Genomic DNA, 13,958 nt, shown 5'->3' on the forward strand with positions numbered 1-13,958 from the left:
AGCCTTGTGCTCCTGGGGCCTCTAGCCAAACCACTGCTGCATCCCTCAGACCATGTTCCAGCGTGGTCCACCTGCCTGCGGCTGAGTGGCCTTCAGCTAGGGTCCCCTCACTAGTCTGGTCAGCTCTGATGAGACAGGCCAGGATCCTGCGGGCAGCAGGGGCTGTAGACACAGCAGTTCCCAGATAAAGAGGCCGCAGAAGACCAAGCAGTGACCCAGGCCGGTGACAAGGGCAATGTGGACTAGTGTTCAAGGGCACAGGCCTTGACCTTGGACCTGTACTTGAGCTTGGATCACCACACCCACCCTCAGTGACTTGAGAGTAGGCAGCATTTCACTTCTCGGAGATTCATTTTCCTCAGCTGTAAAGTAGTGAATAACAATTCCTACCTGCCATGAAGATTAAACGAGGTCACATCTGTTAAGCACCTGGCAAATTATACTTGCCCAGTAAATGCAATCTCCCCCTTTCTTCCTTAGCCTTGGGGCCAGGCAGGGTGGAGTATCGGGTCAGAAGGTAACTCTCATTGCTGTTCTAAAACAATTCCATTGGCTCCTATATTGGTTTCCCATGGCTGCTGCAACAAATCACAACAAGCAGGGTGGCTTGAAACAACGGAAATGTATTCTCCTCCAACAGTTCTGGCCAGAAGCCTGAAATCAAGGTGTCCACAGGCAGCGCTCCCTCTGGAGGCTCTGGGGAGAAGCCTGCCCTGCCTCTTCTAGCTTCTGGTGGCCCCTGCGTGCTTGGCTGTAGCTGTATCACTCCCATCTCTGCCTCCATCCCCATACAGTCTTCCCTCTAGGGCTTCCTCTTTCTCCTTCTCTTAGAAGGACTTGTCCTTGAATTAGGGCCCACCCTGACCCAAGATGATCTCATCTTGTAATCCTTACCTTAATTACATCTACAAAGACCTATTTCCAAAAAAAGTCCCATGCACAGGTTCTGGGGGTTAGCACTTGGACAGATTGTTCAGGGGGACACCATTCAACCCACTACAACTGTCTTCCAGAGCAAGTGTGGCAGGAGGTGATTCTTCATGCCATGAACCACCACATGCTCACAGATCCTAAACAATCTCATAGGGTGAGGGGGTGAAAAGGAGAATTGCTTATCCAAGGACGGGAAATATTTGGCGCCCGTGTCATCACTCCCCTCCTACTCACCCATGGCAGACATTACTAATTGATTCCCGCACTGTGTCTTCATGTGCTGCTTTCAGCAGTCCATGGGTATGGGCCTGGGAAGCTAAACCTATTTGCCATTTCCTGGCTTATGTCTTGTCTCAAAAGTGTAGTAGAAATAATAATAGTCATAATTAACATTTACTCAAGTGCTAGCCACTTTTTCTTGGAATATGTCACCAAATCCTCTCAATAGCTCTGAGATCATACTATTAATCCCATCCTCAAGATGGTGTATGGGTTGAATTCTGTCCCAAAAAAGATGCATCCTAACCCCCACTATCTCAGCATGTGACCTTATTTGGAAATAGGGTTGTTGCAGATGTAACTAGTTCAGATGAGGTCATATAGGAGTAGGGTGGGACCCTAATCTGATGTGACTGGTGTCCTTACAGAAAGAGAGGACTCGGCCATGTGAAGACAGAGGCAGAGACTCAAGTGGAGAACCTTCAGGCCAAGGAACACAGGGATTTCCAGCCATCACCCACAGCCAGGAGAGAGGCTAGGAACAGATTCTCCTTCACAGCCTGGAGAGGAACCAACCCTGGCAATCCCTTGATTTCAGACTTACAGCTTCTAGAATTGTGAGAGAATGAATGTCTGTTGCTTAAGCCCCCGAGTTTATGGTGCTTTGTTCCGTCAGCCACAGGAAACTAGTATAGATTTTAAGACCAGACAGATTTGTCACACATCCAAGGTCACCTGTTTGGAAGAGGTCAAACCGGGATTTGAACTTGGGCTGGTGGGCATCACAGGAACCGGCAGCTGCTGCTCAGCCCCAGCAGCTGGCTGCCCTGCCCAGGCTAGATACCATGTGGCCAGGCTCCCCCACTTTTCAAAAGAAGCCACAAATTCCAATGTCTGTGAAATCTCCAGATTTAAAAATTGTTGGCAGATTGAAAATCTGAAACACCACTGTTCAGGCCTCGGGAAATACAGAACGGCTGCGCGTTCATGTGGCTTGTCTGAACACTGCAGATGTGTCAGACACTGGAGCCAAACAATCTCCACAGTGTAGAGCGACAAGTGGAGCCGGACAAGATGAAGTTCACTGGAATAATCCACGGATCTGTCACCGGGTACCAGAAACCAGCCTCATGCAGACAGGCTCCAGGGGAGTGGCTCGGCACGGGGTCAGTGGGCTGATAACATAGCAGGACTTGGCCGAGGCCCTAACGGTTTGGGGTTGCATTAATTGTGGGAGAGTGTCTAGAGTGAAGGAGGTAATAGTCCTATTCTGTTTTCTGTGGCTCACACCCTACCTGGAATCGATCCTTTGTTTCTCTCCAGGAGCCACACTTTAAGAAGGATGCAGGAGGCTGGGCGTAGTGGCTCACGCCTGTAATCCCAACACTTTGGGAGGCTGAGGCAGATGGAATGACTTGAGGTCAGGAGTTCGAGACCAGCCTGGCCAACATGGCGAAACCTCGTCTCTACTAAAAACACAAAAATTAGCCAGGCATGATGGCAGGCACCTGTAGTCCCAGCTACTCTGGAGGCTGAGGCAGAAGAATCACTTGAACCCGGGCGGCAGAAGGTTGCAGTGAGCTGAGATCGTGCCACTGCACTCCAGCCTGGGTGACAGAGCTAGGTTAATAAAAAAAAAGTGGGGGATGCAGGAAAAACTAGCTCATATCCAGAGAGGGTACCATGAGGAGGGCTGGAGCGGGCCTCTCAGAGCAAGCCTAGCAGTGTACCCAAGATACATGTAGATGATGGGCTACCCGAGATGTTAGCAGCATCCTGAGGGGCTGTCGGCCTCTGTCTTGGAGGGTGCTTGCTTAAGGGTTGAGCCTCAGACTGCAGGGTGTGTTTGGGAAGCAGCTGCCCACAGCTCTGGTCATTAAAGAAAGAAGAGAGCGAGCTGGTTCTTCTGGCCCCAGCAATGACAACAGAACAACCTGGAGTATGGTCCCTGCAGCCCTTCGCAGACACAGAGTTCTCATTCTCCAAACGTGGACATCTGGAAGGACACATGGCCTTACATGGCCACCAGCAGGCCATGGACGGACATTGCCCAGCCCACGTTGCTGCCACAGGTGGACACTCAGAGCGAGAGAGAGGGAAGATGGGGTGCTGGTGGGAATGGGTGTGGACTGGAATGTTCTAGAGGTACGGGGGGCCTGAGACATCTTGTGAAGTGGGGTGGGGGGCAGGGCTCCTTCATGAGGCCAAAAGTAAGTAGGCCTCTGGGTGTTTCAGAAGAACTGCCCTGGCACTGTGCAAGTATAGCTCTAGCAGAGACGCTAAATCAACTGTCAAAACCGAGCCACCGCCACCCCACAAAGCCAGAAAAAGCTTCTGTGTGACAACCTTGGGTAAGTTGGCCCTCAGCCTCTGCATCCCCCACCACAGACCAAGGCTCCCAGATCCCCCCAGCCCATGCACTCCATGTGGTCCCCTCTGTGTGCCTGGATACATCGAGACCCTTGGGTGTCACCGGGGATTCCTGCCCTGCCACATGGGGTAAGTTACTGGTAATTACTCAGCTGTGAGAGCTCCTGGTCATCAGCCTTCAAACACAGAAACTCAGGTATTTTTCCCAGCAGACCCTGACCAGCCTCTGTATTTCTCCATAACGCTGGTCGGCCAGGCACAGCGATCTTGGCAACAGATTTTGCGAAATAAACTTGGTCAGTGGATCCCAGTCAACAAAATGTTTTTCCATCTGTTACCCACTCCCTCCTGCCTGTGAAGGGGCAGTGCTGTCTCCTCCTTATAGGTGAGGCTCTGAGAGGTGGAGTGAGTGACTTGCCCAGGAATTCACAGCCAGGATGTGAGGAACTGGGGTGTAAGCCCAAGCCTTTGACGAGGAAGGTGACCTCACTCACTCGCCTTCCCTGATCGTCAGAGGCCTGGACAGAAGCCTCCTGTCTCCCAGAGGGGCTAGTCCCACTGACTCTCCTTACCTGCTCTCATCCCACTAAGGACACTGTCCAGGGGAGGGAGCGCACCCCACGTGGGGCTTGGTGTGAAGTCTGCTGGGTGGCTTTGTCACATTGCAGATGGTGCCAGATGAGCCGGGCCCCGCCCAGGAAGCCAGACTGCCAGGGAGTTCAGACTCAGCTAACAAACAGACCCACAGGGCCTACTGTGACCCAGGCTGGGTGCTGAGTTACAGCCGTGCACACAGTGGACATGATCCTTGCCCCACAGAGCTCACTCTCTGGTGGGAAAGAGTCATAACTAATTCAAGGAGGAGGTGTATGGCCACATCCTGTGATCAGCGTCCCTGGTGTCTAGTGCTGTGCTATTCTGATGCCCACTCAAGTGGGGAAAGCTGAGGTCAGGAGCTGGTCATTCCCATGCCCAAGGCCCCAGAGTCAGTTAAGTGGCAGAGCCAGGATTCAAACCCTGGTCTGCCACACTTCAGAGCCCTCACTCGGTTTGAGCAGGCAGAAGAGGGGTGGGAGAACATTCTAGGCAAAGGGCTCAGCTTGAGCCAAGCCCCAGGGGCTGCTCTGTCCGTTATCTGGAGCCCACTGCCTCCACTGCTTGTCCCACTTACCCTTGCCGGGGATGCTGGAAACTGGCAGACACACCCATTTTGCCAGTGAGTTCCCACAGCATTTTAAAGGACTTCTTCAGGACCCTAGAGCCCTGGTCTCCCCGAGGCTGCAGAGCAACAGCTTCCCCCCAGGCACAGAGCTGAAAGGCAGAGCTGGATTTCAGGGTGTGCTAAGTAAAGGGCCGATCTACCCTGCACTTTGGAAGCTCACTGGGTAGAGGGAGGCCAGAGGAATTTCAGGGACTCCACGACTTCCTTAGCTTATCATTCATGTCCCAACAGGCTGCAGCCTGTCTCCCTACCAGCTAAGGCAGAGATGCAAGCGGGACAGAATCAGTGCCCACTCCAAACGTGGCTCCTTGGCTGCATCTGGGAACGGGTTCCATTAGGTGGCATGTGGAGTGTCTCAAACATCTTAACAGTGATGGTGAAGGCGCCAGTGCCTCTGCAGCAGGGGCCAGAGTTCCTCAGTCTCCCCTCCTGGTTTGCTATCACAGGGGCCCCTGGTGAATAGGCTGGGTGACTCATCCCAGCAAGTGTTCAAACTCAAAAGCTGGATGGCTAGAAACTGCCCACCTGCACCAAACCACCATCAGAAGTGGTCTTTATCAGCCAGGGCAACGGAAGCCAGCTCTGCCTCACTTAGAAAAGAAATGTATTGGGCAGTATCGAGGGCTGGAAGCCCAGGCCACAAGCAGAACGGGAGCCAGGGCAGTTCAGGGGACCTGTGCAGTACAGCCTGAAGCTGGGTGTCCTTAGGATGCTGTGGGTGTGAATGAACCAGCTCCAGCCAGTAACCCATCCTCGCTCAGTGCATGCAGGGGTCTTTAGGGAAATTCAGAGAAAATTCAGGGATTGAAGTAGACTGGGCAAGGCACTGATGTCATTCATTCTTTCATATTCATTTCAATAAATATTTTTGGGCACCTGCTGTGTGCACAGCCTGTTCTAGGCACTGGGATTCAATCTCATTTTGTTATTTTTGAGACTGAGTCTCGTTCTGTTTCCCAAGCTGACAACGTGGCATGATCTCGGCTCACTGCAACTTCTGCCTCCTGGGCTCAGGTGATACTCCCACCTCAGCCTCCCAAGTGGCTGGGACTACAGGTGCACACCACCACGCCTGGCTAATTTTTGTATTTTCTGTAAAGACAGAGTTTTGCAGTGTTGCTCAGACTGGTGTTGAACTCCTGGGCTCAAGCAATCCTCCTGCCTCAGCCTCCCAAACTGCTGGGATTACAGGTGTGAGACACCACACCCAGCCGGATTCAGAGTATTTTGAGAGAGACAGACACCAAAGGAGAAACCAATGATAATTTCTGGTGTGTTGAAAATGAAACAAATAAAGAGCCCCATGGAGATTGTATCCCATGGGAAGAAGTAAATCCTCAAAAAGAAATTGAAGCAATTGGATGGTGAGTCCCCAAACAGCAAATATCCACAAGAGGCGTCCTGCCCATACTGGCCCCAGGGCAGTGATCAGGATTCAGATTCCAGAACTAGACTAGAATTCGAATCTAGCCTCAGCCACTTTCTCATCACAACCTGGAACAAGTCACTTCATCTTTCCAAGCCTGAAAAATGGGGATGATCACTCTTCCCTGGTTACTGAGATCAAACAAGATCATACATGCAGTGCCGGCCATGCAGGAATCATCAAGTTCCATCCTGAGAACTCGATCACGTCCTGGGTGCATGTGCGCATACACACACACACACATACACACGCACACGCATGCATGCATGAACGGTGGGGCACCCAAGCTGATGCCCGCTCCTCGAGGCTGGGGGCTATGCCTGCCTGACCCTCTGGTGTATTCAATTATAGTTTTAGCCACATTCATTCCTCCCTCCTTGTAGGTAAGATTTATTAAAATACCCAATCACAGAAATAGCCCTGCTCCCTGACAGCAGCCAACCCACAGCAAAGCCATGCTTCCTTGAACCCTCCCCCGAACCCCAACACACGCCAAAACCCTATAATAAGTCCTTGCACAGACCCTCTTCCTGAGGCACCGCAGGTTCCCCACGGTGCGTGTGCTCCCTTGTTGCAACAAGACAATAAACCTGACTTCGTTTGACTACAGGTGTGTTCTTGGTGGTCTTTGGCTGCAGGGCACTTTAAACCCAAAAATGTCCCTGTACAAAATGTTTGCAGCCACCTCAGGGGAGGGGAGCTGGAACTGGTTTGTCACACAGCTGGAACAGCACCCCAGGGAACAACGCAATCAAAAGGAGGTGGTTCCCGGAGCTGCAGTCCCTAGACTGGGGATGGAGTGGGGGTGCGGGATATCACACCATTTCTCACTGGCTTTAGTCTTAACTTTTCGTGCTTTAATGTGAAATGTAATTACAGATTCAGAGTTACGGTGGTGAGCTCGTCAGGGCTAATTAATTAGTCAGATTTATAAGTATTTGGTTCTCAGAGATCAATGACCCTGATGGGTCGCCTGAAAGCTCTGAGAAATCCCCTTCCTGCTAGCTAGTTTTCTTGGGGAGCAGTGGGGTTGGGAGAGCTGCTTTTGCTTTGGGGGCTGGTTGAAAGGGACAACCTGACCACTCTCAAGCAGCCTGGAGACCATAGCTGCCTCTGAAGTCCCCACACCTTTGAGATCTGTGAGGGCTCTGCCCTACGAATCAGAAATGTCAAATAGAGGCCACTTGCCCCGCTGCCTCTCCCAGAGGCCATGGCAGACATTAGTAATGGATTCCCAAACCCCTCCCTGTTGAATCTGGATCCAGCACAGCCTGCTAGGCAATCACTTGGAATTGGTGTCTCTTTCCTACCCCTGGGATAAGTCCTTCCCTGCTCTCAGCAGAACAGAAGAGAAAGCAAACTGGATTTTGACACCAGAGGCTGGGATTGAGGTGGGTTTTGCCACTTGCTAACTGGCACACTGGGCTCATCACACTACCTATGGGGGTGCCACTTATCCAGGAAGAGTTAGGGTGATAATCCAGGATGAAAATCTCTATGAGATCACAAACATGAAAGTTCTTTGTCTACTCTCAACCCCTGTACAAGATAAAGATGCAGCAACCAACAGAGGAGGAAGAGAGATGCCAGCATCTCAACATAGTGGGGAAAAGCTGGCACAGTGATCCCCCAGGGGCAGCTCAGTGGGGGCAGTTTCATTTTTCTTCCAACCTCTATTGCCCTAGAATGGAAGCCAGGCTTCTACATGCAGGCCGGACTCTGCACAGCCAGCTGCCTCCAACAGGGAACACGGTGCACATTCTCCAGGCTTCCAGACTTCGGGGGGCCCTGATGGCTTTGGCTACTGGAGGGCACCTTCCCCACATGAGGGGGCTGGAATGTGGCAGGGAGTATCACCCTCCAAGAAGCTTCTCTCTAGTCTCCAGCCATCCCACGAGAGGTAGATGATTTATTTACAGGCAGAGAAACCACTTGTCAGTTTCTTTTCATTCATGTGTATTACCCAGTAAGCCTTTTGTCAAATCCAGCCCAAATTCATTGTAGAAAAATTAGAAAATCCAGACAAAATGAAAATGAACATTAAAACCACCCATCTTCCCACCACTGAGAGATACGTATTAGTAACACATGCATTTTTCTATGGTATATAAACACATGTATGTTTCTTTTTAGGATTTGGGTCATTGTATATGTAACATTTTGCAATTTAGGTTTCTTTCTTCACTTAATAATAGTGAACGCTCTTTCATAGTAGTAAATATGTAGACACCATCATTTTCAGTGGCTTTATGGTATTTCTTACAGTCCCTTATTGTTAATATTTTACTTATTTAATTATCCAGCTCCCTATTGTTGGACATTGGCTTCCAATTTTTCACTGTAATGAGCAGCACTTTTCTGCACTGGAAAAAACAAAAACAAAAACAAAAAACCGTTGCAGTTTCACCAGTGTGTCTATTGCCTGCACTGAAAAAACAAAAACAAAAAAGCCAAAAAAAACTCTCGCAGCTCCACCAATGTGTCTATTTCCTTCACAAAAATTCTCAGACACAGAGTTGCAGGACCATAAGGTACACACATCTCTAGGACTTTCACGCACATTGCCAAATTGCCCTCCGGAAAGTTCATACTGATCTCCACTCCCCGCAACCGTGAGAGAGTCAACATTTCTCTCTCCCCGCTGAAGTCGGCAGGTGGAAAGCCATAGGCTCAGAACTCTTTCCAGCTGCTGGGATCCTGCAGCTGGACCCCCGAGGGCCATAGAAATACAGTTCTCTCTCTTCCACTCCCCAGTCAAAGCACCTTGAGAGAGTCCCTGGCCGGGCCGAGGCAGGGTCCTGAGGCCACCTGGCATGCCCACTCACAGACCTTACCTCCTCCCTCTCCCTGTGCACGCCTGGATGTCTTTTCTCAAGGCCTGATGCTCACACCTCATGGCAGGGTAGCAAGCTTTTGAGTTATAGTGAACCTTATTTCCCTCTACAGCTCCCACGGAGTTAACAGATGTACGCACGTCTGAGGCAGTCATGCGGCAAGAGACTTTGGGCCCAATCCTTTCTGTTTTGACAGTGTGTAATCGAGGTGAAGCCATAAATTTTATAAACAAGAATAAAAGACCCTTAGCAACATATGTCTGCTCGACCCTTCCAAGGTGATTGTAAATAAAGGCACCTGCTGACCAGTGAGGGCCATGGGCACTGCAGATGGCCAGTGATGAGGGCCGAAGGACCAGTGCCTTGGGAGCTTGCACTGGGAGGCATTTCGGCGGTGAGGGGCGGGGGGAAGAGGTCACCTTGCCCCCTGCTCCGGTCCTGAGTCAGACACCTTCATGCCACTTATGCACTCCGTTCTCCAGGGTGCCTTTGCCCCGTGCTGCCTTGAATTGGCACTTGCTTCTTACCCTTCCTCGGAGAGGACACTTGTAGCTGTGGCAACTAAGTTCCTCCTGGGGGTTTGTTTTTGAGACAGGGTCTCGCTTTGTTGCCCGGTCTGGAGTGCAGTGGCACGATCATAGCTCACTTGGCCTCGAGCTCCTGGGCTCAAGCGACCTTTTCACCTCAGTCTTGAGTAGCTGGGACTACAGGTGCGCACATCAATCCTGGGCTTTTTTTTTTTTTTTTTTTTTTTTTTAAGAAACAGGGTCTCACTATGTTGCCCAGGCTGATCTCAAACTCCTGGCCTCAAGTGACCCTCCCGCTTTGGCCTCCCAACATGTCAGGATTATGGGCAAGAGCCACCGCACTCAGCCCCTTCCAGGTTTTTGGTAGTCCCTTCACTTCCCTGGAGAAGAAGCCCTGCCCCACTTGATTGCCAGTCACGCCCTCACTGCCAACTGTGCCAGGGTGGCCACCCCAGGGGGACCTGAAGAGCAGGGTCCTTGTCTTGGCTTTGCCGCTGCCCACAGGGAGCATGCTGGAGACAGGCGGATCCGAGTTCAAATTCAAGTTGGACCTCTTCCTCTCTACGTGACACCAGCCAAGGTGCCGTCTCCCTGTGCCTCGGTTTCTGAGTCTATGACGCAAAGGTACTAACATCCACTTGGTGGGGTTGTTATGGGGAATACATGCCAAGCATGCAAGGAAGGTGCTCTCCAAGATTAGCTATGCTGAGATGGTTTAAAAAGCTCTGGTGGTAAGGAGAGCTCAGTAAGTGTCAGCTGTTGACAATATCATTATAATCAGCATCACTCCCGTGGACACTGTGTGACTTTGAGCAAGTGGCTTCACCCTTTGAGCCCCCGTTTCCTCACCTGTAAAATGGGGAGGATAATTGTATGTACCTTGTAGGGTTCTGAGAACTAGAAAGACATGAACACCCTGGCATTGTGGTACAATTGAGCATAGAGCTAGGTGTTGAGGAAATGCCTATCATGGTGCTTTGAGGCACAGAGCCCTGATTTAAAGCCTGGTTCTGCCTCCTAGAGCTGTCTGACCTTGAGAAACTCCTATCTCCTCTCTGGGCCTCAGTTTCCTCATCTGTAAGTTGGGGGTGATAATATTAATAGTTCCACCTTCATGAGCTCTTGAGATAATTAAATGAACTATTGAATGTAAGGTTCTTAGCAAGATGCCTGGACATAATCAGTGCTCTATGTGTAGTCCTTATTAAGATTTACTTATTAAGTTCTCCTCTCTGCTGGGCAAGGTGGCTCATGCCTATAATCTCAGCACTTTGGGAGGCCAGGACAGGTGGATCACTTGAGGTCAGGAGTTTGAGACCAGCCTGGCCAACATGGCAAAACCCTGTCTCTACTAAAAATACAAAAAAAAAAAATTAGCCGGGCATCGTGATGCATGCCTATAATCCCAGCTACTCAGGAGGCTGAGGCAGGAGAATCGCTTGAACCCAGGAGGTGGAGGTTGCAGTTGAGCCGAGATCACGCCACCGCACTCCAGCCTGGGTGACAGAGCGAGACTCGGTCTCAAAAAAAAAAAAAAAAAAGGCCGGGCACTGTGGCTCATACCTGTAATCCCAGCACTTTGGGAGGCCGAGGCTGGCAGATCACCTGAGGTCAGGAGTTTGAGGCCAGCCTGGCCAACATGGTGGAACCCCGTCTCTACTAAAGATACAAAAAATTATCTGGGCATGGTAGCATGGGCCTGTAATCCCAGCTACTCAGGAGGCTGAGGCAGGAGAATCGCTTGAACCTGGGAGGTGGAGGTTGCAGTGAGCCGAGATCATGCCATTGCACTCCAGCCTGGGTGACAGGGTAAGACTCCATCTCAAAAAAAAAAAAAAAGGTCTCCTCTCCAGGCCTCGGTTTCCTCATTTATAAAATGGGAGCAATGCTGTCTGAGACTGTGTTCAGCTCTCATTGTCCTGCAAGTCACTCTCACTTTCACTTTGGCCCTGTGTTGCTGGAGCCTGGTCCCTACCTTCTCATCTGATTGTGCCTGGCCACCTCTGGGGGCCACCTGTCTCCCCCACCCACTCGGCAAGCCTGAGGGACCAGAGGTGCTGCCAGGCTGTCCTCAGCATCACCTGGGGATGAACTTTTAGAACGTGCTTTGAAAAGGGTCAAATATGATTGAACAACAATAGCTATTTTTTGGAGCTGCTATCATGTCTGGGGCCTGTGGACTTATTTCTGAACTCTTGGAAATTGGTATTATTATCCCATTATAAAACATAAAGAAGCTTTGAGTGGTTAAACCATTTGCTTAAGGAGATGCTGGAAGTGACAAAGATGGAATCTGAATTCAAATAGTAATAATAGCAAACAACTGTAATAACAGGAGCTAACATTTGCCAGGGGGCAATATTACTCTTTTAAGTATTACCTTGTTAAACAATCCCAGTGACCCATGGGGTGGATGTTATGATTCCCATTCTATAGGTGGAGGAGCAAGACCGAGAGAGATGGAATGACTTGCCCAGTCACCAGGGTAGGAGGTGACAGAGCTGGCCTTGAACCTGAGCCTGCCTGGGGCCAATGCCCAAGCCAGCTGTTTGACAGTCCTTCCCTGCACCCCACAACCCTACAAGCATCAAAGGTCACCCAGCAGCCTCTCCCAGCCAGCCCCAAGTGCTTCTCACCCTGCCAGGCTGGGGCTATCTGACACTGAAACAGGCTGCTGAAGGCACAGCCTTGGGAATCCTGACTTAGCTCCTGAAGAGGAGGTCGCACGGGTTCTCTTAGAAAAGGGATTCTTACCGGGAGGTTCCATGGACTTCCTATGACTGGATGCAAACTTGTGAATATGTGTGTGTGCATTCCAAAGGTGACAAACCACAGCTTGACAAGTTTCTGATTCTGTGGAATGGGAGAACACGAGGGATGCCTCCAAAGTTTCTAGGTCTCTGCAACCTGCCTGTCCCTGCCTCTGTTGGACTTTAGCACTATCTTCCAGGAGGACTCTCAGAGAAGAAAAGCAATAGGCCAAGGCAAGTTAAAACTGTGCCGCCTTCTCCTAGCTGAACTGACTGCAAAGATGCATTTATTCCAGCTTGTGTCAGTATTGCCAGAAGACTCCCAGGCCCTGCCAGAGGGGAGGGATGAACCACAAATCCTTCCAGGCACTGATTTATGTAGCATTCATGTGGAATTTATTATACAAAGAATTTTATTCAATTAAACTTGAAATGCATCTGGATTCTTAAAGGTTCAGTAGTGATCACTGGGACAGGGCGATCATAAAACTGAATGGGCTGTCAGAAGGTGTCGAGGCAGCAGCGAGGGTGACATTGCCGCTGACGAGGGCTTCCGAACCGGGGACGTTTGTCATTGGGATGTGTTAACAAGTTCGGGCTGTGGAAATTACTCAGTGAAAAACGCACATTAACAATAGCCATGAAATATCAGTTAAGGGAAACTAGGTTGAGAAATGAGACAGCAGGATCTATCAGAGCCTGGCATTGTTCGCCACAGCCCAGGTAGTGATTAAAACGACTGTCAAGCGGCAGTGGGTGGGAGCTGAGGAGCACGGGGCTGTGAGTGACAAGGCTGCGTCTGGGGCCCACATCTTGGCACTGACTCCCCAGGACAACTCGGTTCCCCACCTAATGCCTCCTTCCAGGGCTGCTATGGGGTTCAAATGAGATGTCTGTGGAACACTTGGCTCAGGGCACTGCACATAGCAAGCTCTTCCACGGTGCAGGCTGGTGTCACTGTGACTGAGGGCTTCTCTCTGACGGAAGAGCCAACTGCCAGCTCATCTCTGGAAATGACACTAAACACCCCATTCCAGGGAGCCTGACCTGGAGGAAGGGGAGGCATTTTCATGGGTGCAAAATGTAAGGAAGTGCCCACAAACTCAGTGATTGAGTAATATTTGTGTGTAATATTTTCCAAAATCAAATTATGAAAAAAATCTACGATAAGCAAGGGATCACGACTTTAAATAAAAACAGGCTGCTGTTTGTTTCAAAACCCCATGTTCCCGTGCAATGGGACTGATTGTTTCTGAGAGTTGCCAGTGGTGTGCAAACACTGGGGCAGCAGGGGCTTCGCAGTCACGTTTCCTGATTGCAGGGCTTTTATTAACTTTTCCCACCTGGTTCAAAATATGGGAGGACATTTGCTCAGTGTACAGAGGGGTACGCATCTTTTCTTTTGCCTCGGGCTCTTGATAGAGCTTTTGAAAGGCACTGCAAAAGAGCAAATGTTTTAAACACCCCATCCTTCCAGCCCCCAAAGCAAGCTTTCTCCATTTTTCCCAGGTTGGTAGCACAGGAGAGAAACACCTGCTGAGTGGTGGCATCTGCCCTGCACCCAGGTGGTTTCTCAGAGAAGTGTTTGCTGGTGAACTGGGAGACAGATACACAGGCAGGGGTCTGAGAACGTGACTGTTAACATCCAGCCTGTGACACCCGGTCCTGGAAGGACAG

Source organism: Pongo pygmaeus, chromosome 10 (assembly GCF_028885625.2).
Source record: "Pongo pygmaeus isolate AG05252 chromosome 10, NHGRI_mPonPyg2-v2.0_pri, whole genome shotgun sequence".
In the NCBI taxonomy this organism is placed as follows: Eukaryota; Metazoa; Chordata; class Mammalia; order Primates; family Hominidae; genus Pongo; species Pongo pygmaeus.